This window comes from Camelus bactrianus, chromosome 22, assembly GCF_048773025.1.
Source record: "Camelus bactrianus isolate YW-2024 breed Bactrian camel chromosome 22, ASM4877302v1, whole genome shotgun sequence".
Lineage (NCBI taxonomy): Eukaryota > Metazoa > Chordata > Mammalia > Artiodactyla > Camelidae > Camelus > Camelus bactrianus.
In genome coordinates, this window is record NC_133560.1 from 10,008,231 (window position 1) to 10,033,534 (window position 25,304).

Sequence of the window (25,304 nt, forward strand, 5' to 3'; positions counted from 1 at the left end):
ACGGTTGTAAAAGGTGTCATTCCAGAAGATGCGTGAACCATTGTCAGAAATATCTCAATCTGTGGATGATAATAGATAGATAGACAGATAGATAGATAGATAGATAGATAGATAGATAGATAGATAGATAGACAGACAGACAGACAGACAGACAGACAGACAGGACATGTGGTCCAATCTTTCCTTTTGTACAGGGCCGTTTTGGTTATCTTTTGCTATGCAATAATTCAATCCCAAACTTAGTGACTTAAAACAACAAGGATCATTTCTTTGCTCATGATTTTGCAGCTGGACCAGTGGGGACACTTCATGTCTGCTCCAAGCGGCATCAGCAGGGTCAGCCAGGCAAGGGCTGGAAGATGAGCTCTCCAGCTGCCTGACTCCCGCGGCCGACAAGCTGGTGCTGGCTGTTGGCTGGGAGTTCAGCTGGGCGCTCAGGGAGTGGAGAAGAATCGTGGGCTTCTCCACGGGGCTGCCTGGGCGGCCTCACAGCATGGCAGCTGGCTTCAGGAGGGAGAAAGCAGAAGCAGCCAGTCCTGTCAAAGCTAGACCTGGCACTGACTGGCACAGCATCGTTGCTGCCCCAATTCAAGAGGGTAGAGAAATACAGCTCACTTCTCAGTGTAGGAAGAGACAAAGAACCCTGGATTATCTTTGATCCACCGTTCACATCCATATTTGGGGCGGTTTAAAGGAATTTAAAAAAATTGTTTTCAATTGAAGTACAGCTGATTTACAACATTGTGCTGGGTCCAGGTATACAGCACAGTGATTCAATTATACATACTTTTTTTTCAGATTCTTTTCCATTACAGGTTATTACAAGATATTGAATATAGTTCCCCGTGCTATACTGTAAATCCTTGTTATCTGTTTTATTTATACATCCACATTTTTAGTTGATCCTCCCAGCAACATTTTTTCAGCTTTAATAATTCATTTATTTGATAAGCCTGAAATAAATATGAGAAAATCTTAATTATGTATGCATGCGTGGAACACAAATGTTTGCTATAGTCGTCTCTACATACTTTTTCTGTTTTCTTTCAACTGACAGGCTTATTTTTAAGAACAGTTTTAGCTTTAGAGGAAAAATTGCAAAGATTCTACAGACTTCTCATATATTCCTAATATATATATTAGTTGCATCTTACATTCGTGTGGCACATCTGTCACTATCAATGAACTACTATTCATTTCTTATTATTACATTGCATTGTTTATTCAGACATCCTTTGTTTTAAGCTAGTGTCTGTTTTTCTTTTCCAGGGTCCCGTCCAGAGTGCCACTTGACATTTAGCTGTTTGTGACTCCTTACGTTCCTCTTGGCTGTGACGTTTTTTCAGACTTTCCTTGTTTTTGAAGAACTTGACGGTAAGGTACAATGTAGGATGCCCTATAATTGGGATTTGTCTGGTGTTTTCCTCATGGTTAGATTGAGGTTATGGGTTTAGGGGAGGAAGATCACAGAGGTAAAGTGCTATTTTCATCACAACATATAACATACTATCAACATGGTTTAATATTTTCTGGTATTTTAATCTCCACATGTAGCCAATCAAGATACTTTTCTCCCTTCATCCCTCTTTCTTTCTTTCTTTCCTTTTTTGTGAGGAGAGGTAGTTAGGTTTATTTATTTACTTCTTTTCAGAAGAGGTACTGGGGATTGAACCCGGGACCTCCTGCATGCTAAGCACGCGCTCTACCCCTTGAGCTATACCCTCCCCACTTCAACATGGTTCATGATTGCCGATGTTGACCTTGATGACCTGACGGAGGTGGTGTTTGTCAGTCTCTCCACTAGAAAGTTCCTCCTGTTTGGAAGTTGCTACGAGCAGCCCATACATGCCCCTCCTTTAGGATGAAGTCTCTGTACAAATTATTTGGAATTTGCCAGCATGGGAGGTTTGTCTCTTCTCCCCCATTATTAATTTATCAACCATTCGTTTTTATCTGTAAAGACTCGTATTTATGTTATACTTCGGATTATAACGCAATATTACTTTGTTTTGATGCTCAAACTAGACACCAAGGGCTCTTTCATTTCTTCAGCAACACTGTGACTTGGATACTGTCATCGCCATGAGAATGGTGAGAAAAGGCAATTCATTCGAGCAGTGAGACAAGCCCCAGACACGGCAGCCCAGCTCTGACCTGAGTCTCCACTGCACACGATTACCCTGCACGGGCCCTTTGCTGTTGCCAGGGGACTGACTCAGATCGCCAGGCAGCTCCTCCTAGATGCTCAAGCGGGTCCCCGCTGGCTGCAGGAGGTGTGTGTCAGACCTCTCCATATTCTGTAAGTTCACTGCCAAGGAGAGGGTAATTATATACCTCAACAAAGAAACAAACAAAAAACTCTGGATCGTAATGAAGTGGTTTGAGGCTCCATAAATACTGCTCCCCTAGTCCTCAACCATCTCAGAAGCAAATTAGAGCTTGCCTGGGGGGCTGGGCATGAGCTTGCTGCCCTGCCCCACCCCCAGGGTTCCAGGGGTCCTCACCAGGAGCACCACTGATGAGCCACGGCTGGGAACCTGGGAACATGTACACAACCCCAACCTACTGGAAGGGAGCGTGCAGTGGCCCCCTCTTCACACATACTTGCTCTGGAATCTCAGTCTCCACTGACCCCCAGGACGAGTGTCCTGGCCATGGGCAATGACTGCACAAGTCTTTCTCTTTGTAGCCAGCAGTGTGCCATCTTGAGAAATTGACTGGCTCTGGATGGAAAGTACACAAACAGCGCCACAAAGAAGATCCCATTTAAAGAACCCTTCACATCCTTCAGGGGTCTGCCTTGTGTCAGTGGGTCAGACACGTGACTCTGAAGAAAAAGGCGATTTCAACCTTGACCTCAATGATGTGCTCAGGAAGTCATGCAGAGGCGAGGCATATTTTAATACCCAAGTTCCCATCCACATAGGGCAGATTGTATGACCTACTATTAAGAACTTACTTAATACAGCAAATGTTTTTAAGTCCAACACCTCTCTTTGTAAGTACTTTTTAAAACAAAGCTGTAATGGCCAACAGGCACATGAAAAGATGCTCTAACTATCAGAGAAATGCATATCAAAACTACAAAGAGTCAGAAGCACTATTTTCATCACAGCATGTGAAAGGTACATGCTATCAACATGCTTTATGATTCCTGATGTTGACCTTTGATAAAAACAGCACTAGTCTCACACTAGTCAGAATGGCCATCATCAAAACGTCTACAAACATAAATGCTGGAGAGCGTGTGGAGAAAGGGGAATCTTCCTACGCTGTTGATGGGAATGTAAATTGGTGCAGCCATTATGGGGAACAGTATAGAGGTTCCTTAAAGAACTGAAAATAGTTACCATATCATCCAGCAGTCCCACTCCTGGGCATGTATCCAGAGAAAACCAATGTTCATAGCAGCACTATTTACAATAGCCAAGACATGGATTCAACCTAAATGTCCATCAACAGAGAAGTGGATAAAGAAGATGTGGTATATATAATGGAATATTACTCAGCCATAAAAAAGAATGAAATAATGCCATTTGCAGCAATATGAATGACCTGGAGATTGTCATACTAAGTGATGTAAGTCAGAAAGAGAAAGAAAAATACCATGATATCACTTATACGTGGAGTCTAAAAAAAGACACAAATGAACTTATAGACAAAACAGAGACAGATTCACAGACACAGAAAACAAACTACAGTAACCACAGGGAAAGGGGATGCGGAAGGGTAAATCGGGAGTTCAAGATTTGCAGATACTGACTTTATATAAAATGGATAAACAACAAGGTCCTACTGTATAGCACAGGGAACTATATTCAATACTTTTTAATGGTCTATAATGAAAAAGAATATGAAAAGGAATATATATGTATAAATGAATCACTATGCTGTACACCAGAAATTAATACAACATTGTAAATTGACTGTACTTCAATAAATAAAACAAAATAAAATAAAATAAAATAAAATAAAATAAAATATTAAATAAAATAAAATATAAAATAAAATAAAATAAAATACCACTTGCCAGAGTGGTTCACACTGAGTTTTCAACTCTGTGGTGCAGACCCAAGTCCAGCCTCTGAACTGTGTGACTTGAAGGGAAGGAAACCATCAAGGGCCTGCTTTGTGCCAGACATACCTGGCAGTGGATGTTTCACTTTCTGTAGCTTAATTATTCATCACAAAACCCTCAGAAGGATGACATTAACACCATTTGATAGCTGGGACATCAGGACCCAGAGAAGTTAAGCAACCTGCACAGGGTAACACAGGCAGGAAGTAGGTTATCAGGGTGGGCCTTGGACTAAACACGACCGTGTGAGCTCCTGTTTTTCTACGGTGGTATCACTTGTGTTGTGTGTTGGTCGGGCTGTTTCAGACTGCAGGGAACAGAGAGGTGCCCGGGTGCTCGTTCTTGCGTGACTTGGGGATGAATTGTAAGAATCCAGAGGAAGTAAAGGAACCCAGGAAGCAAACACAACCACAGTAGTAGCCAGACTCAGGCTTCCTGGAGAGAAACAGCAACCTGTCTGCCCTGCGGGGGCAACTGGCTGCCGCTTCTGGTGATGCTGCCCCGCTCAACATATTCTGTCCCTCCCTCCCCGCCAGCCCCTCCCTTCTCTCTCTCTTGCTCTGTGTGTCTCGTGGTTTCTGCCTCATGGTTCCATAGCCCAGTTCCCACCAAACCCCTACTCCATGCGTGCGTCTCCCTTTTCCAAGACAGTTTGGGAAGAGACCAGGCACCTCATGGGTGGAGGTCCTCACATGTCCAGCTAATCCTTGGCCTGATCACGTGTCCATGGTCGCAAGGCCACGTGACACAAATGTGGCTAGTTACACAGAAGATATCACTGTTCCTCAAAAAGGAGGTGTGGGTGTGGCAGGCACTGGGGGTCCCAGGGGCTTCTGTATTAGCTTCCTGTGGCTGCGATAACAAGTCAGGAGAAGTCAAGGACCTGAAAAACACTAGGTGCATTCTCCCACACCTTCAGGAGGCCGGAAGACTGAAATCAAGATGTCAACAAGGCTGTCACCGGGGGAGATTCCTTCCTCGCCTCTTCCAGCTTCTGGTGGCCCAGGGGTTCGTTCCTTGGCTTGTTGCTTCACTCCCATCTCTGCCTCTGATGTCGTGTGGCCTTCTTCGCCCTGAGCATCTCTGTCTTATCCTCTTGTTCTAAGGACCCCAGTCACTCGATTCAGGACCCATCCTAAACCCAGCATGATTCCATCACAAGATCCTAAACTAAGTACATCAGCAAAGACCCCGTTTCCAGATAAAGTCACAGTCTGGGTTTCCAGGTGGATATGAATTTGGGGATGGGGGTACACGACGTAAACCACTGAAGCTTCTCTATAGCACAGTGCAGTGTCACACCCCCGCTCCAATGTACCAGGGTCTCCGAGAGAGCAGTGGCTTCTTTTGGATCTGCCCCCAGCATGACACCAGGTACTAATTAAACACGTACTGACTAACCAGAGTAGATAAGGAAAAAAGTTCTGAAAAATCAACTGTGACATCATTTTATCAAAGTCCCTGCCTCCTGCATGTTTCTGTTCCCATCTTTGGCACCCTGCATGCATCACGGCTGCCCGGTAGTAACTTTCTGGGCCACCCACACCACGTAGCACCCTTCCCAGAGATGTGGGTGTGCGACTCTGCCCTGTCTTCTGGACAGAGGTCTGCCGCCTCTGCAGACCTCACCCTGCCTTCTAGTGTTTTCCTGCCCCTGAGCCAACCAAGCCCAAAATCCACGTCGCGGTTCCCTTCAGGTGCCTTCTCAGTCGCATGGGGAGACAGATGAGATCTGCTCCGGTTTGGCTTTGTTCACGAAATGTTCTCTGGTGGGGAAACAAACCGGACTGAAGCCCCAAACTCCGGTTTGGTTCTCAGCGATATAAAAAATATTTGGATTTGGTTCGAGGTTGAGCAAACCGGTGCATTTTGTTCTGGTTTCTGGTTCGTAGTTCAGGCCAAGTCCCTGCTCCAGACAGAAAGAATGTCCCTGGAATGTGTCTTCCAACGAGGGCTCAACAGCTGAACGCGCCGGGGGTCCCAGCGGAGGCCGCCTGCTCAGCAGACACCCGGGGACGTCCCTGCAGCTCCAGCCGCCATCTCCGAGGCTGCGGGGACAGGGCTCGGCGGCACGTCCGGCCTGCTTCTCCGAGGAAGGCCACGCTCCCTTCCATGGCCTAGAGAGGGACACAGGGCATGAGCGCAGCTGAATCCACTCTCAGCCCGAGGGACCGGGGAGAGGGGTGGGGGTGTCACTGTGTAGATGGGCCAGCATCACACAAGCACAGCTCCAGGGATCTCAGGGGCCAGCGGAGAAACTAAAGGACTAAACAAACACTTGGCTGATCAGGAGGCCATGGGGGAGTGGTGGGTGCTGGGGCGACCGGCCAGAGGCATTCAAATTCAGACTGTCTTCAGCCCGGTGCTCCTTCTGCGCAGCTGGCTGGTCTGAGAGGCCTGTGGAGGACGCCCCACGCCTTCCTAGTTGGCAAGCGTAGACTCAGAGCACAGTTTATCGGGGCCACACATCTCTCTCCCTCCTCAGCCAGGAAGCGAGGCAGGGCCAAGGACAGACCATCAGGATACTCATCCCCAGGGAGCAGCTGGGGGCGCTGGGGACACCGGGCAGTGAATCATCAAGGAGGAATTTTGAAAGGAACACACATATTTCCACTCTAGGCTCCCTCCCACGCCGATCCACACACATCAAAGGGGTCCTCAGATGCAGGGCTGATCCGGCTCATCCTGAATGCTGGAAACCCGAGGGCTGGGACCAGAAGGCACGTCCCTGAGGGGCTGCCCCAATAATGCGATGTGGGGAGGGACACAGGCCACCACGCAGGAAGCTGACAAGCACTGTCAAGGGAAATGGAATTAAAGCTCCAAGCAGCGCTGTAGCCACATACCTCTGTTTCCCAGGATGATTTTTCTTGTACCCTCATCCTTTACAAAAACAATCGACCAACGGTCAGTCTTATCAAAGGCAGCTGGGGTGTCCCCTGACTTAGCTCAAAGCCGTTTTTATTCTGCCGTGGCTCCGTGGATGGCGATCGCCGCCTGAGACATGATCCAGAAATATTTCCCAGGGCAGCCACCCTGACGGGACCCGACCACGAGCACATGGACTTTCAGATGGGTTCAATTACAGGGTTTCTTACACCTACATCTTCATTGGTTCTACATTGCCGAGTACTTGGAATGTGCTGTCAGCTTAAAAAAAAAAAAAAAGTGTTATTTTTTTTCCCAAGGATTCAACACTGTCTAGTCCTATTTAAAAAAGAAAGGGAAAAAAATAGCTTGGCTCAAGCATATATTGCTAATGGGCATGGAATTGATTCACAAGTCCCCAAATCTAGTTATATAAAAGTAATTACTGCAACCTAGGGTAATTGGTTCCATATCCAATAGTCACAGAAGGCTGTGTATATATATGGATTTGAATTGGGAGAAAAAAGAATGAAAATGGAAAAAAAAAAGAAATGTCAGAGAGCATTTAAACTACATATATATATATGTATGTACCCCTAAAACATCTCTAGCTGTGTGGGATAAAGATCTTGAAAGAAATCAAGGTAACAGAACAGGCAGAGACCAGAGCCCTGAAGACCCCAGCATCTCAAGCAAGACTGGGAAGTGGGTAGTCTGGGCACCGGAAATCACGAAGAACAGAGTCGACAGCAGCCTGGAAGGCCCGTTCCACAGCTAGCGACTTCCAGCGTGCGGTGGGTGGACACCTCGTGGTCAGCGGCAAGGCATACCCCGAAGTCCCGGTGAAGCCTTTGCCTGGCTCCCAGTCCGTGGAGTTTCATATCTTATTTGTGGCTCTGGGAACCCAGTGCCACCTCTGTCCCACAAGTGGGTCCTCCAGAGTTGGAAGGTATTAGCCTCAGAGGACACAGCACAGGGTCTGCTGGAACCTTCCCATAAGGCTTCAGAAACCACTGCATCAGAGAAAGGGATCCGTGGGGAAGATCTGTGGACCTGAAGGAACCTTTATGGGCAAACAGGAAGACCTTCAGAGTTGGAAACTCTGGAAGGGCGTTAAAGACAAACCTTCCCCAGTGATGTGGAGATGATGGAATTGACTTCACGGATCTAAATGTGAGATTTGACACTGATGTCTGTTACACTTTGTGCTTGTTGGAGCTAAAGATCTTTTCGAGCTTTCTTTCTGCCACCTACTTCCGTCCTGGCTTTGTTTCATCGGCAAATGTAATAAGCCTACCTTACATATCTTGTACATATTATTAATGAAAATGCTGGATAGGGGAAGCCCTCACCCACCCAGGGACCTCCACCCACTTATCAAGAAGGGTTGTCCAACCAGGTGGCCCACGATCACCGCCCTGCTCTACCCGCCCTCACACAGTTCCCCCTCCTGTCTCTAAGGATAACACCCCATCTGGGGGGTCGAGAGGAGGGCACAGCTCGGCAATCAGATTGCCAAGGGTGTCTTCTCTTTGTTTGGGTTCACAAAGAGTTAGGAAACACGGTGTGCTGAAATGACCCGGTGGAGCATGCACGCAATTCTGTGGACCCTGGCCCCGGCTACTACTGCAAATTCCACACCACAACCGGAGAGGCTCCTGGCTTCTCCGTGTTATCTCTGGCCAGCCTCTGTAGATTCTCAGCCTGGCAAGAGAGGTCCGTTTTTAAAATTCTGGCAACTCTGCAGGGTCCATCACATGCTGCCTTTGATTTGGGGGTCTTGATTTCAGCTTAAGCCATGTAATTTTCACTGGGTTCTGTTCATGTCTCCGTGTCACCTTGGATTTGGTTCATCAAAGTCAGTCTTCCAGAAGGGTGCGCGGGCCCGGCAGTCCCCACGGGTGTTTCCTTGATATATAATTCATAAGGAGTGCCCGGGGGGGGAGCAGAGACACTCTTGTTCCTCCTTCATGAAGTTCAGCCCAAGGCCATGAGACATTTTTAAATAAGAGGGTGAAAAAAACTAAATGTTTGAGATAAATAACTGGAAACCTAGCTAACTCACAAATGCACTCACAGCACATTTAGTCATTTGAGCTTTGGGATGCTCCGTAGGCAGAAAAGGGTTTAAATTCAGAACAGCTGGACTGAACAGAGCCCCATCAGTGTTCCAGAGACCTGGCCTGAGGCAGAGCTGGGGGACGATGACAACAGCTCTCCCCAGGGTGTGCAGGGCTATCTGCTCTCCCCACAGAGTGGCGGAGCCGCCACGTGTTCCCATTTTACAAACTGACAGCAGTTATGATTAGAAAGGGTTTTGCTGCCAATTTGAGAATATATAGACCAGCAGGACTAGAGAATAAATTTCAGCAACTTGTCCAGCTGGCTGAGAGGCAGCTGCCCATTTGGAATGTAAACGAAGGTACGGGCTGAGAAATGAGAGGAGAAATATTTGCCCTCAGTCTTTCAGAGGAGGGGGAAGGGACTGTGGGAAAGTATAGTGTTTCAGAGCTCTGGCCTCAGTTTCCAACTCTTTAAAATGCTAGAGGTCTTGCGCAGTTGGGAGGATTTACCAAGATAATAGTGCAAGTGGGAACACTATTAGGAAAGAGAGGAGGAGAAAGATAGAAGGAAAGAGAGAAAGAAAAAAGGGGACAGAGAGAAAGACAGAAAGAAGCAGAGAGAGAGGGAGAGAAAAGACTTTGAGTCTTCACCCACTGATCTGTACTGCCCGAGGCCATACCAACCCACAGAGAAAGGCAGAATAGAGATAATTTTGTTCATTCAAAACTTTTTTATTGTTCTGGATACAGCTCAAAGAGCCTAGGTTACACCAGCAGATAAAGCAGGTGAAAACGCCTGCCCTCATGGACAGAAGGAGTGCTGAAGCCTGATCAAACTGTGCCTGAAGCCTTCCAACCCCTAGACAGTTGTGTTATCTGAGCCAACAAATTCCCAAAGCACTTAAGCCAGTTAGAGTTGGCTTTTTTGTTACTTGCAAAGCAGAGTATCCTGTTAACCACCACCCTCTAGACATGGTGGTATTTGACCAAACCGTGGGTCTTAGTCACATTTCACTCAGCTTTCAAACTAAGGAGGGACACCAAAGACAAAATGCACATCTCTGTCTGAAAAACTGGACACCTCTGGGTGGCACACAGCTCTTATAAATACCCAGGAAGCAGATTCAGACTGAATAGGAATTTTAACAATTTAAAAAAAAAAAGATAAAAGGAGAAGAAAAAAGGGGAAGAATTCCACAAGAAATTGAAGGGGGACTTGGGAGACAGGATGCAGCAAGCATCACTGGACCATGGCCAGAACAATTGGCCAGAACAACCCTCCCCTTATTAGAAGCACCAGCAGAGCCCGAGTGTCCAGGAGCATCAGGACCTTCCCAGAATCTCTCATTCGAGAGATGCTGAATGAAGGGTACAATTTATATACATGAATAAGAATTTTTTGTTCAATTTGTCCCCTAAAGCTCACTTTCACTTGGGAAAGATAATGCTCTAAATTTCTTTTCCTTTTTTTTTTTTTTTTTTTTTTTGGTGGGGGGAGGTAATTAAGTTTTATTTATTTACTTACTTACTTATTTATATGGAGGTACTGGGGATGGAACCCAGGACCTCAGGTGCACTAAGCACACAGTCTACCACTGACCTATACCCTCTCTCCAATGCTCTGAATTTCAAAGATCTCCAAACGTTTTTTTTTGTTTTTAACAGAAGCAGTGTTTTGTCCTCCACTTTTGTAGGGTTCATGAAACAAATCCCAGCTATTCTGACGTCTAATGGAATATGTCCCCCTAACTGAGGAGCAGGGCTAAGTACTGTGATACAAATGTTCTCAGAAAGATTTATGAAAGCAATACACAGACTCCTTTCCTTCCGCTAGGAAGTAATCTAGCAGCTAATTGCCGCCTTTTAATAAGTCCTTTCAATGTTATAAGTTGCCATGGACATTCTGCCATTTCTGCCCCATCAGTATCTCCTCCTCCATCCTCTGTTAAGAACACCCAACTTTTCTTGGGGAGCCAAATCCTCCTCCACTCTCAGGCCTTGTGGTTCAGTTAGGTCAGACCCCCTGCTTTGGCTGCAGGGAGGGACAGGAGACCCAGACCCAGCCAATCAGAGCTCCACACCCTCCTGGCCACATCCTAATTGGTTTGAGGATGGTCACGTGGCCCAAACTAAGCCAATGGAACTTAGTCCAACAACTTAAGTTGAATTGTTGGGAAAGACCCTGTCCCTTTCCATGGAGGCTGCTTAACCAATAGGATGCATGTCCGGAGCTACCATGTTGCTAATGGGAATGCAGCAGAACCGAGAGGTAGCGAGAGACGGAGTCCTGATGTCACATCTGGACCTCCACGTCCAGCTGTACCTGATGACAGGCTCTATCTACGAACTCTTTAAGATATCTGAACCAAAACTTTTCATTTTTTTGCTTAAACCAGTTAAAGTTATATTCCTATCATTTTATCATTTTCAACCAAACTTCTAGCTAATTCATAAATAAAGGCTGCCTGGGTATTCCCTACCAAGCTTACCCTGCACACAACATGCATGATGACGGCAGTTTCAAATAGCTTGGGCCCCATCATCTACCCCACAGGCATCTTCCAGATGCAGCTTCTCTTTAAAAGATGCGGTGTTCACCATGCTGCCCCTCCCTTCATTCCCCCCACTCGCCATGAACTCCAGCTGTTCTCCAAGCTGTGTCCGCAGACCCCGCCCACCTCCACTCACCCCCATGGACCTTTAAATCTGGTGCAGTTGCTGCGACAAAAGATCTTTTTTTTAGCGCAGCCCAAACTCCTGTTGTGGCACATAATGTGCTTGTGGTAGCAGACAAAGGAGCACAAACCGGAGTCCCAGTCAATATGAACTTACCTCGGGCTTTAGGCTAACGTTGAACTTGGCTTCGGAGATGTTAGGATGTGCTTGGGGACAAAAAGCAGCTATGGCACCATGGAAAGAACATGAAGACTTCCATCGCAGGTGACTTCAAATTCTTCCCATGTAGCTTGCTGAAACTGGGCTCCCTGAGTCCTGAGTCCTACCACAATGCCTGAGGGCTTTCTACAAAATCTCATGATCACATTTCTATGTTCTTTTTCTGGAAAGGCCACTGAAGACTCCATTACCCAGGCACCTGTGGCCCTCAAATTGAGTGGTGTTCACACAGACACAGAGAGAAAGGCTAGCCTCAGGCCCTGATTACTGTCCACCACCTTCCAGAGAGAGAGAGCGCCAGGGTTCTACTGAAGCCCAAATGGCAATAGTAACCCTCTGCTCTGAGGGTGCATGTAATAGGTGAATAATGGCTCCCAAAGAGGTCCTCGTCCTAATGCCTAGGACCTGTGAGAGTGATCTTACACGGCAAAGGGCGCTCTGCAGCTCTGATGAAGTTAAGGATCTCGAGATGGGGAGATGAGCCCATACCATTCAGGTGGGTTCAGGGAAATCACAAAGATCCAGATAAGAGGAGGGATGGGGGAGGCAGTGAGACGTGGAGGAGGCCAGGTGACAGCAGAGGTCAGAATGATGCGCTTTGAAGACGGAGCAAGAGGCCACCAGCCAAGGAACACAGGTGGCCTCCAGAAGGTGAAAAAGGCAAGGAAACAAATTCTCCCCTAAGCCCTCCAAAAGACCAGCCCCTCAAATTCTGGACTCCAGAACTGGAAGACAATAAATCTGTGCTGTTTTAAGCCACTGTGTTTGCGGTACTGAGAAACGAATTCAGGTCCCACGGGTCAAGCTTCCAGGAACAGCTCCCTGGCTCTGGTTCTCGTGGTGGGGAAGAAGCTACAAGCGCACGATAGCCTCCCCATCCCCGCTCCCGGGACACCCTGGCCCTTCTCCTCCCCTGGAGGGGACCCCTGCGCTCAGACGCAGAGCCCTGCTATCAGACACAGCCGGCTGAGGCCTCCGAGGGGCAGGGAGCTGGATGTTCCTGCACCAATCGCTGGACCATAACTGGATGGGCTGTAGCATCTCCCACCGATGCTCCCGACAGAAGCACTGCATAAACAGAGGATGGCGGGCACCTCATAGAAGACGCGCATCAAAGATGTGTTGACCGAACGGAGGAAAACCATGCGTTAGTTTCCCATGGCCACTGTAACAAATTACTACAAGCTTTATGGTTTAAAAAAAAAAAAAACAAATTCATTCCCTCATTCGGGAGGCCAAGAGTTCAAAATCAGTCTTACTGGTTAAAGTCAAGACGTTGGCACGGCGGATGCTCTGGGAACCACTGAGCAGAGCATCAAATACAAAAACCAGTGGGTATTACAAAAGTCAACAGAAATAATTTCAAGCTAAATCAAACCCACCAAAGAGAGTAGTCTCTTTCCAATGGTGGGGAGGCGGGCAGTTCTCTCTGGGAGAAGTCAAGCTGGTTTCTTTGGGCTATTTCTGTCCTTTATACTAATGCTCAATTGGCAAGAATTCTAGCAATCTCCATTCAAGGTTGTGTGCTCATGTGCCCCCTCTTCCCACCCCTGGACCCTCAGTTGAGACTTAAGCTTAGCTGTGCATTCACGCATGGGAGCCAGGTGGGCTGTGGCTTTTACCCAATCTAGAAAGCGGCAGCCAAGTGCCCAGAGCTGCCCTCCACTCCTACATTCTTGCCTTATGACCAATGGCACAGAATGCTCCCTGTCCCCACAGACCAAACAAAGGCATAGGAAAAGGGTAGCCTTAGGGCATGACCGTTAAAATGCCAACAGACTATGCCCTCAGTCAAGATGTTCTCATGGGCAAAACTCCAACCCCAAAAGCCTCAAGATACAACTCCTCTTTCTACCTAAATTAACATCAACACCTACAGAAAGACCCTACCTTACAGACCTACCATCACCATCACCACAGGGGCTACCGTTTACTGAGTACATACACATACCACTCTGCACGCACTGTCTCATTTAGTCCTTTCAAGTTAAGTATTATTTATATTCCCATTATACAGATGAGGGAACCGAGGATCAGAGAGGTGAAGTAGTTTGGCCAAGTTTACTTACTCAGTTCAATCCGTATGCTCTTTTCTAGCAACTGCGGTCTTATGTTGAGTTGCTACATCCATGGATAGTGGGATGTTTCTTTGAAAATGCTCACGAATGAGGGTTTTGTTTGGTCAGTTTTGTTTTGTTCCTGCTGTTTCCTACTACTCCATGAGGATTCCCCCATTCACGCAGCAACCAAGGTGTTCTGTGTTCTCTACCCAATATGACCCCGCACAAAGAAACTTCTCCTGTCTTGAGTTACAGTCTAGTCTCTTCAAGACCAGAAAGGGCCTATTTGCAAAGACAGCATAATAGACTTAAGAGAAGCTGTGATTAAGGACAGCAAAGCTTCCCACCAAATCCAAACCTTGGAGGAACCTTGGGAAGAGAAACTTGGGAAGCAAGGGCAGAAAAGGGGTAGCCCTGTCTCCTGCCCCTGGACAGGATGGCAGAGACCCCATGCAGTTCTTCTCGAACTTCGGTCCTTTCTGTGTCAATCTTGTGTATTTCCGCTGTGACTTCTCACCTGTAGCAGCATTTACCTCCTATTTCTCCTTAAATCAACTTTAAAATAACTCTTTCTAAAATTTATCTTCCTCCTAAGCAGTAATAGTCTTAAAATCAGAGATTTGATGCGCTAATTTATTTTTTCTGGTACTCATGAAAATAAATACGTAGCAATTAACATTTTTAAAACAAGTATCTATGCATCACCTAAATGCACGCACCACTTGGGCAAATGCTGTGTTAATGTTCTCTCCCCCCACGAACATGGGAGATCTGAGTCCTGGGGAGCTGGGTGTATGATAAGGGTTGCCCTGGGCAACCGTAGGCCAGGGTGGGGTCTGTGCTGAAAACATGAAGGCAAAAGCTTGTCAGGAAAAAGCAAGGAAGGAAAAGCTGACAACCCGATTGCCAGCCACAGCACTCACCAACACACCATGCTCAGTAAGACCGCTGGTTTGTGACCTGCGGAGAAATGCACACCTTCCAAATATTCCAAAGGTACATATCTGAGTTTACTGTCACAAGCACACCCTGACCTTTGAATCTCACAGATAGTGAATGACCTGAGTCGTAGTTCCCTTCTGGAAAATAGTAAGACTGTGTCCCCACTGAGCTCTTTGGTTTTGCTCTGTCTCCAAACCCACACGCCCTCAGGGGCCAGGAAGACTGGGAGTGAAGTGGGCCTGGTATCAAAATAGCCACAATGCAGGCCAGATGAGAAACGGCCACCAATGCCCGACCTCAGGACAGGGAAGGCAAGAGGGAACAGTGGGGACTGTGGAGAATGGGCGGGGAGCAGGCATCTGCTTTGCCTCAGTGCCAGCCAATGGCTTCACGCCCAAACAGGGAGCCACTCTGGCCAGATATTCAGATTTTCTAAAGTAAGTGGGAAGAAGACAGGCTCTTGCTTTTTAAGTGTTGATAATCCAAATCAAAAGAACAAAACTCTCCAGCAAACACCACATGGACCGAATCTGGCCCAGCGGCATCCAGTTGCAGCCTCTGCATTTGGATCGTGAATGCAAGGACCACAGCTTACTTCTCTCTAGAAAGAAAACTTTACACATCTGTCCTCATGGTCCCAGTAGGATCTGTAGGGAGGGTCTGGTTATCCCCATGGTGCAGACGCAGCAATGTGGCACTGCGGTTAGGAGAGCAGGCCCCGGTGCCTGGGTTCCTTGGCTGTGTCACCTTAAGCAAGTTAGTTCGTCTCTCTGTGCCCCAGTTTCTTCATCTATAGAGCAAAGTTGAAGACTATGATAGGGCATTGGAAGAGAGAGTTAAATGAGATTACGTGTGTCCCCCACTGAATTCATCTGAAGTATTAAAAAAAAATTGGTTCTTGAAAAGTGACTTGCCTGAGGTCACAGAGCTCTGACACAGAGATCCCAGGTTGGCTGGCTCCAAAAAATGCTGTTTCCACCAGACCACACGTCTCCCTGTCACAGGAATGCAAATTATGTCATCTGCAAACCCCTGGCCAGTTTAACATTGTGCCCAAGTCAAACTTCCCAGAAAGTTACTCTGACACATATTTAGTGATACAGTAGTCGGTGCTTCACAGCCTGGAAACTCAGCTCAGGTGAAGGGTCTGTGTGGCCACAGGAAGAGCTCAGTCTGTGAACCCACCCAGGCCTGGGTCCAGACCCAGGCTGCATGAACTCCCTTCTGTAAATCTCAGTATTCCCATCTGAGAAATGGGCATAATAGGTTATAATAGGTACTCCACTGACTTGCAGTGGGCCCTCAGTGAAATAACATGAAGGCAAATTCTTCAGAAATTGTGAAGTACCTTACAACTGCTGGCAAGACAGCTGAGGTCTGTAGTTTGTTAACCATCACATGGAAACAGAGTCAGCATTTCTGGGTTGGGCTGGACAAGTCCAGGCTGCAGCAGAGGGGCCAGGAAGTAGCTCTGGGCACAACTGGACCAAGGGTTGGAGGAGGAGGGTAGACCTGGGGAGGAGTCTTCATCTATTGCCAGGATGTTGAGAGATCAAACTGGATGGGAATCAGGGTGGGGCAACAGCTACTTCTTCTCAGTAAAGAACAGAGGAGCCTAGGCCTGCGGCTTCCCCATGGGGAACAGAGAGCAGTCACTTGGCCATCATTATTTAATTAATTAATTAACTCTTAAGTAAGCAAGTGTGGAAATAAGGGGCTAAATATAGACACGGCACTTTAAAAAATTGATGTCTAAAAATAGTGCGCTTAAACCTACACACCCGTTGACAGGTGAATGGATAAACATGTGGTATATATATTCAATGGAATATTACTCAACCATGAAAAAGCATGAAATAATGCCATTTACAACAACATGGATGAATCTGGAGATTATTGTATTAAGCGCAGGGAGAAAGACAAATACCATACGATATCATTTATATGTGGAATCTAAAAAAATGAACAAATGAACTTACTTATAAACCAGAAATAGACTCATGGACACAGAAAACAAACTACGGTTACCAAAGAGGAACGAGGTGTCGGGGGGAGGGATAAATTAGGAGTTTGGGATTAATAAATATATACTATTCTATATATAAAACCGATAAACAACAAGGACCTACTGTCTAGCACAAGGAACTATATTCAATATCTTACAATAACCTACAATGGAAAAGAATCTGAAAAAAAATATGTATGGCTGAATTATTTTGCTGTACACCTGAAACTAACACAGCATTGTAAATCAATTATACCTCAACAAAAAAAAATGTTGTTTTAACAAGAAAATACCTAAAAGTGAAAAAAAATGAATAAATAAAATAGTACACTTAAGATGTGTGCATTTTATTGTATGTTAAAAAAAAAAAAAACCTGTAAGCTAATAGTGAACTCTAGTTAACAACACACATGCTGAAGTATACTGGGGGTGTATACTGATATTGGCAACATACTCTGAAATCCACCCCAAAATTACTGATGGGTGGATACAGACAGAAGAGGCTATGTGGAGAGATACATGATAAAAACAGGTAGAGGGAAACACTAATGCACGTGGAATCTAAGTAGTTGGTATATGCGTGCTCCCTATAAAATTCTTTCAACTTTTCTGCATTGTTTAAAAAGTTTTTATAAAAAGATGTTAGAAAAAAAATTGATGCCGACAAAATAGTTTTAATGACAAGACAAAAACAGGTGCATTATAATGTTGCAGGAAAAGCAAACTACATCACCTCGATTATATAAAGATTCCTCTACCACTGATGGGACTTCAGGCATTTTAGAAAAGACTTCCTTTGGAAAGAAGAAAATAAATAAATCTGCTGAAATACTATCACTGGAGATTCGTTCATCTGCACCTCAAAGGCTCCTGACCTTCCAGAGTCCTCGTTTATATCCAGGGAGCCCTTCAAGAAAACAGTCCTCAAATTATTATCGATAAACATCAAAGAGGGAGAGAAACTGGCCACTCGCTGAGAGTGAAACAGATCTGGGGAGCAGCGAGGTGAGAGGCCATCCCTAAACAGACGGGAGCAAATGGGGTCAGATGAGGACAAACCCTTCTTCTGAACAGGGTCCCCTCCTGGCTGCATCAGATGCCTTACAAAAATAGGGAAACTGAGGCAGAAAGATGGAAGGAGACCTGCCTCGGGTCACAGAATGCTCCATAAATGTAAAGATTAGCTTCGGCATCTTCATGTCTCTGCCACAGGGTCTGCTTTCCCCAGGGCACCTGCCCTAGAGCACAGGAAGTCAGAAGCTAGGAGCCATGTACTCAGAGGAGGCGGGGAGGACACCCCGGGACCCGCATGCACGGGACTCCTCGAGGCCACTCACTGGGTCCCACTACTCCAGGTGGGCCAGCACCTCCCTGATTCTCTACCACTGCTCTCGAGGGAAGGCATTCTAGCCTCCAGGTGGGGAGGAAGAAAGAACAAAGCTAGGCACACTCCATCACCGTCATCCACCACCATTCTTAGGCAAATCTTTCTGCCACCACATTCACTGTCACCTTCCTGAAAAAGAAACCTGCAGGGGTGGTGGGGTGGCTGGAGGGTAGGGGAGTGACTACTGTTTTCTGAGCAGGTCCACCTACTCTGTGAGGTGACCAGGGCCTCTCCACATGACCCGCTGAAGTAGCTCCGATGACAAGTCAACTTGGAGACCTCAACTCCTGAACATGCTAGTTGAACCACCCCACAACTTGGATAGTCACTCAAGCGCCAGTTTACTCGGAACATCTCTGCCCGTTAAACTGCCACCATTTTTTTTTTTCTTTACAAAATCTGGCTGCTCTGCCCAAAATGTTTTGACTGGGAATTTTGGAAATGCCTTGAATATATTTATGTGCAGTTCTTTGAAACAGGGGGGATTTCAAACCACCGCTTCGCTCGGAGAGCATGTCAGATCGTCCCAAGTCATAAAGCTTGAAGGACAGTAACGCCATTCTCAGATCAGAGACACAAAGCAAGCGTGTCACTCACCTCTGACCAGTGGAATGGACCTCCTGAGACCAGCTCACAATCCAAGAAAATAAACACCATGCAGAAGAGGTGAAATAAACTGCATTTGGGGGCAACTAAGAGCATATCCAGGGAAGTTCAGAACTGTCCCATTGACAAGCATTTATTGAGCAGCTATTAAGTTGGAGGTGCAACCAGAGAGCAACAGAAGATGTGTACAACCGGAGCCGTGCTGGGCAGTGGAGACCATGACCATGTGGGTGTCGGACAGCCCAGGCACGAAGCAGACAAGAGGTCAGTTTAGGTTGCGATTAATAACCAAGACAAACCCATCTTGCAGCCCAGCTCACAAGCCTCCCCTCCCGGGTTCTGAGACCTCACAGTGGCTATATGACAGCTTCGCAGAATCCATTCTGCTCACCTGAGGTTATCACCTCCCTAAGAATCCTTCTGTCCTGCCCACTCCAAGACACTGAGCATTTACACCCCTAACTCAGCAAACACCACTTTTGGTTCTTCCCAGGAATTCCGCCAGCTGGCCAGCTGCGTGGACCTCGTGGGACCCTTTTAGAAAAGATGTGACACCCTGTCAGACTGCCCCACTCCTCTCCGCAGAGCAGGGAGGAGGTCTGCTTGCAGGAGGTGGTTCCGCTCAGCCCAGCCTCTCTACCATCTAAGAGGTGAGCCGAGATGCTCTGGAATCTGCAAAGGACGTATTCGGACTTCTTGGTACATAGCAGGCTCCTTGGCTTCTTGAACTTAATGAGGAGCGAGATGCTTTACTTTGATCTCTGCCCCAAGCCATGGACAATCGAAATACTCTGGATTTGTACTTACGTAGCCCCATTTTGAGGCAAAATTGCACGGAGCGACTTAACCAGGGTTGGCGCTTCCCATGTGTAGCATCCCGCAGCTGCCCACGCCCAGCCTTGTAACTCTGTGCCTTGGCTCATCAGCCCCAAAGCAAGACATTAAAATGGCTTACTGAACGGCATCTTTAATAACATTTTTGAAAATGTTTAAGAACCATCATAAAAATCCATTGGATGGCATTTTTTTTTCCACTTTGGCAAAACTAGAGTCATAGTCTATGTTATTACAAACTCAACCACAAGAGAAGGAAGTCGGCCAGTCACAATTTAGAAAATCACATTCCATTAGCACTGGAAGGGTCTAATAGCTGAGCAGAGGTGTGTCCATCTGTCTTTTCCCACAGACCCTGCTCCCCCTTCCCCAGGCCACTATTGAGCAACCTGTCCCCTTTCCAAGCAGCCTCTGTGTACTGGAGACTGACCTGAAGTGAGTCTCCGTTTTCTCAGACCTACAGACAGAGAGGCCCTGGACTTGATATAATTTGAGAAGCCCCAAAGGAAGACCCTTGGACACTGCTCCGCCCCACTCTGCCAATTTAGAGATTCGTTGCAGGGACTATTAACTCTAAAAGGTCCCTTATAAATGTAAGCTGTTCCTGGAAGGGATAATGCATTAGAACAGATAGCCATTCACATTTTAGTATGAAGTTGTCAGATAACAGCTATCATCTGTTGAGTATCTACTCCGGGCCAGGCATTGAAGCAGGCACTTTAGACAGTCACTTAATCAGATTTTGAAGGAATTAAATGTTGTAAAATTCTGATGAGGGCAAGTCTGGATGTGTCTGATTAGCATGTGGATAGGGTGGAGATGGTAAGTTTATGGACAAGGTTGACATCACAAAGGGAGCCCCAAGGTAGGCTTCACAGAGGTGATGTTCCGGTGTGATTTTGAAGGATGAGGAGCAGTTTAATAGGTAATCAAGGTGAAGAAGGGAATTCTAGTAGAGGCAGAAACATGAGAAAAGGTACAGGTTTAGGAAACAACCTGGCTTGCACGTATCAGTCCGCATCACAGCAGGAATACTCAGATAAAGAGGACTCGAGAAGGATTTAGTAAACAGAGTATTGACGAAAGTGTGGGCAGGATACAGGGAAGCCACAAGAGACAGTGCAGAACTCTGGGGACTGTTCACCCCTGGACCCAAAAGGATGAAGGGAGGCAGCTGTTTCCTGGACGCAGAAAGACAAACTTATGTTGAGGGGCCACCTGGAAAGAGAAGGAACCTTCTAAGGCACGCAGCCAGCCTGCGATGATCGCACAGGGAGGGAGCCAGGGGAGCACCTCCCTCCACCTCTCTTTGCCCTCCCTCCTCAGAGCTCCGGTGGGGCTCCCCATAGGCACAAACCAGTGGGAAGCCAGAGGGCGGGGCAGGGGCACCCAGGTGAGGCACCCCTAGAGGTCCGACTCCCAGGGCTCAGAGCTGGGCAGAGCAGAGTGCAGGGGCAACTGGGGTGGGGACACCTAGAAAGTACCCAGTAGAATGTATGAGATGTGGCTGGAGCGTGGAGTACGGCAGGGGAGCGGGAGGGCGACAGTGGGCCACAGAGCCCGGATGTGACTGCAAAGGAGTCTGTCCGTTAGGCTAAGAGTGAGCAGGCATCACTGACCCGATGTGGTCACAGAGACACTGGCCACCGCCGGGCCCTGGGAACTGGCATCCGTCGGAAGGCACCCGGCAGCCAATAACTGCTGGGCTGAGCCAACACCTTCCCAGGCTTCCCAAGCTGCCGTCTGGGAGTGACCCCAGCCAGCGTTGTCTCCTGGAGCTCCTGCCACCGCAAACCAGAGCCTGGGAACGCAGACGGGTGGCGGCTGCCAGTGGCTACCGAGGGCGCAGCCCGTAACATCTTGTACCAGTTAAAACCAGTCTCTCTCTTTTATTTATATTCCATTCCACCTTTTTTTTCCCCTCCTCACATGGAAAGAGCGCCCTGGGATCAGGAGCTCTGCACGAGCAGGTCTCCCAGAAAGACGAGAAATGTCTGTCTGCTTCCCCCAAGGGGCAGCTCCAGGCAGCCAGCCGGGAAGCCAAGTCAGTCCTGCCCCATCAGGCCTCAGAAAGAAAAGACCAGGGCCAGACCCCTCTCGTCTGGGAAACATTAAAAGCAATCTCTAAAGTGATTCATTAAAAGTTCTCCAGGGGCAGAAGACCATCACCCAGATGTGAAAATAAACACAGAGGGAAATTCCAGTATCAGAACGGTTTCAAGTCTTTAAATAAATGCACAGCTACTTCAGGGAAGGGCAGAGTCTTCTGACTGTCTTTCCAAGCCCCCAGAATCCAAGTCAGACTCTCTCCCTCCAGCAGGCCAGGCAAATGCCCACGACGCCAAACTCAGAAAACTGCAAACATTCACACTTGACTCTCCAGGGCCCAGCCCACTTGAACTTCTCAGCGGCCCACTGGCCAAGGCCAGTCACCCAAACTTACCACGTTCCTGGGGGTGCGGCCTTCAGCTCAGCCTTTGTGGAGCATCGGAAATTCAAGCCGAAGCATTTGGTCCACTCTGTTCTGAAAAGAATCAACGTAGAAAATAAATGGAGAGTGAATCAGTTATCAAGCAAAACCAAGACTGGTACACACCAGTAAAACACAGTAAAACGGGAGCACATTTAGGCACAGACCACATGTTACCATGTCCAGTGTCTTCAGAGTGAATGGTACGTGGTAGGTTTTTTGTTGTTGTTGGGGGTGGGGGTAGGTAATTAGGTTTACATATTATTTATTTATTCTTAGAGGCAGTACTGAGGACTGAAACCAGGACCTCAAGCACGCTAAGCATGTGCTTTACCACCCGGCACATGGTACGTTTTGATAAAAACATTTGATAAACATGCCGGGAAGGAAGGAAGGAAGGGACGGAAGGAGGGAGGAAGGGGATTCTCAGCCCAGGAGAAAGTTGTCCAAGAGTCCTCAAGGTACCTGCTCTGCTTGGAGGAGCCCTGCAGAACCACAACTGATTCCCACTTTCCACCCATCAACCGGTAAAGACTAGAAAAGTGTGCGTTCCCTGAAGCCAAATTCAAATCCTTCCTATCAGAAGATATTAAACTGCTCCTATACAGATGGGATTTCTTTTTTTATTGTGGTAAAATATATGCCACATATACCACGGTCACCATTGTTAAGTGAGCAGTTCAGTGGCACTAAATAAGCACACTGTTCTGCTGTCACCACCATCCGTCTCCCTACATTTTCATCTTGAAAAACTAAAACGCCATACCCCTTAAACAACAACTCCCGATTTGCCCCAACCCCAGCCCCTGGCAACCGCCATTCTACTTTCTGTCTCTCCAAATCTGACTACTCTAAGTAAGTGCCTTATGTAAGTGGAATCATACAATATTTGCCTTTTTGTGTCTGGCTTATTTCATGTAGCATAATGTCCCCCACGTTGTGGCATGTGTTAGAATGTCCTTCTTTTTTAAGGCTGAATAATATTCCACTGTGTGTTGATACCACATTTTGCTCATCCAGTCCTCCACTGATGGACATTTGGGTTACTTCTGCATTTTGGCTATTGAAAATAATGCTGCTATGAACACGGGTGTATAAATATATTTTGGGAGTCCCAGCCTTCAAATCTCTGGGGTATATACCACTGGGATTTCTTTTTAGTGATGAGATTTTCCCTGAAATGTGGGGGTGGACAGGGGAGAACCCAGCATTGTCTGAGACTGTCATCCAGCTGTCAGAGAATGAAGAACATAGCAATTGTGAACTTACTCATATTTCGATTAGACTAACTCCATACTGTGAGGACAGATAATTACAAATCTGCAGGAACCTCACTCCTCTCACAGCCAGCAGCATGTTCCCAGGGAAGGTAAGTGTGAAGGGGAGAGTTTGGAAGCCTGAGGTTCAAATCTCAGGAGGAGCCCTTATCAACTACATGGCTTGGGCAGGCCAGGGACCCAGTAAGAGCCAGTAAGAGCCTCAGTCTCCTTACCCACAACATAAAGATGACAAAATGCCGTTCGCATTGTTGACGTGAAGACTAGTGAGAAAGTACACAAGGTGCCAGTGTGTTACAAGCACTCAAAAAACACTGCACTTTCTCCACTGCTAAGTACCTCCCCTTTTTATCAGTGTCACAGTCTACTATCACATTTCCGGATTAGGGTGTGTGTCACCAGATGCCAGCTTGATCACTACCTATGACTGGAGTGAACTCAGCCAAACTGCTCTGGAGAAATCATAGAATTTTCCCAAGAAGAAGCTGGTGTACAAGACCCCAAGGTGAGAATGCCCAGCACTCAGGGCTGGCACACTCACCTGTCAAGAGTCCCCGTTCACCTCGGTGGACAGAAGGGTCTCTGAAGACTAAGTCCTTGGCCCAGTGCTGTGGAGCAAAACTGCCAATAATGTGGCTGAGGAACAGACCCGACAGTGGAGCGTTAAGGGTTGAGGGTAAAGATTCTGGACTTAGAGTAGTCCTGGGTGTGACCTTAAGAAAGGCACTTCACTTCTCCAAGTCTCAGTTTACTAATCTGTAAAGTGGAACCAGTAAGAGTATACATCCTAGAGTGGCTGTGAGGAGTCAGATATGGATAGTGTTGAATGTGCCCGGCACAGAACCCACACCAGTCAGCTGCAGAACCCAAATGAGAAGAGCCAGGACCCCTCTCCCTTCAATGTTCAGGCATTTCTGTAGGGAAGGGGGTTTGCACCATGATCTACCCGTTCTCCAAACCATACCATCAGCACCCTCCACATTTTCTTTCATCCCCCTTAAGGCCTTGATCATAAAGTCTAGGAGAAGTAAAAAGTAGCTCATCCATTCATCTGTCCATCCATCCACCTATCCAGCCATCCATCCATCCATCTGTCTTATCGATCCACCCACCCATCCACCCATCCATCCATCCACCCATCAACCCATCCACCCATCCATCTGTCTATCCATCTACCCACTCATCCATCCATCCACCCATCCATCAACCCATCCATCCACCCATCCATCCATCCACCCATCCGTCTATCCATCTACCCACTCATCCATCCATCCACCCATCCATCTGTCTGTCCATCCACCCACCCACCCATCCATCCACCTATCCATCCATCCATCCATCCATCCATCCACCCATTCATCCATCCACCCACCCATCCATCCATCCATCCATCCATCCACCCATTCATCTATGCACCCACCCAACGTTTATTGAGTGCCTGCCCTTTGCCAAGCCTGACATAGCCATTGGGAACTAAGCGATGAACAAAACAGACTCTTCTCCATAGGAAGTCACAGTGGAAGTAGGGGAGGAATAAAAGTAATGATAAGAAAAACAAACACTTATTTAGGGCTATATGCCAGGTGCCACTTCAAGTACCTTTGCATAATACATTTAATTCTCCCAACAGGCTTATGAGATAGTACAGTTATAATTCCCATTTTACAGATGTAAAAACAGGGGTAGAGACAGTAACTTTCCCAAAGTCACAAAGCTGGTAAGTAGTGGAGCTGGGATTTGAACTCAAGCCTGCTGGCTCCAGAGTTTATGCTTTTAACCAGACTGAGAGTCAAAAAACTTTAACATCTGATCTGGTACA

General features: G+C 47.1%; 2 long non-coding RNA genes across 28 annotated transcripts in view; one reads left to right on the top strand and one right to left on the bottom strand.

Annotated features, from left to right (window-relative positions):
- The window catches only part of LOC141574640 (uncharacterized), a 28,228-nt gene extending 20,839 nt beyond the window's left edge, over nt 1-7,389 (top strand). Inside the window, exon 3 of the long non-coding RNA XR_012501569.1 lies at nt 1,270-7,389. This is a non-coding gene — a long non-coding RNA (uncharacterized LOC141574640). The remainder of the gene's footprint in view (nt 1-1,269) is intronic.
- The window catches only part of LOC123613430 (uncharacterized), a 463,022-nt gene that overhangs the window by 228,365 nt on the left and 209,353 nt on the right, over nt 1-25,304 (bottom strand). For 23 of the 27 annotated variants that reach the window (XR_012501545.1, XR_012501555.1, XR_012501546.1 and 20 more), the window contains one exon: nt 22,182-22,262. This is a non-coding gene — a long non-coding RNA (uncharacterized LOC123613430). The remainder of the gene's footprint in view (nt 1-22,181; nt 22,263-25,304) is intronic. The other 4 variants (XR_012501560.1, XR_012501557.1, XR_012501554.1 and 1 more) reach the window with 1 other exon arrangement.